Genomic DNA, 375 nt, shown 5'->3' on the forward strand with positions numbered 1-375 from the left:
GGAAATTAAATAACATTCTACTTAACGACATATGGGTCCAAGAAGAAATTAAGCAGGAAATTAAAAAATTTATTGAAACAAGTGAAAATAATGATACATCATACCAAAACTTGTGGGATACAGCAAAAGCAGTATTAAGGGGGAAATTTATTGCATTAAATGCTTACCTCAGAAAAATGGAAAGATGGCAAGTGAACGACCTAACACTGCATCTTAAAGAACTAGAAAAACAAGAACAATCCAAACCTAAAGTTAGTAGACAGAAAGAAATCATCAAGATCAGAGCAGAACTTAACGAAATTGAAACTCAGAACACAATACAAAAGATCAACGAATCAAAAAGTTGGTTTTTGGAAAAGATAAATAAAATTGACA

The sequence above is a fragment of the Galeopterus variegatus genome, unplaced genomic scaffold (assembly GCF_000696425.1).
Source record: "Galeopterus variegatus unplaced genomic scaffold, G_variegatus-3.0.2 Scaffold6906, whole genome shotgun sequence".
NCBI lineage: Eukaryota > Metazoa > Chordata > Mammalia > Dermoptera > Cynocephalidae > Galeopterus > Galeopterus variegatus.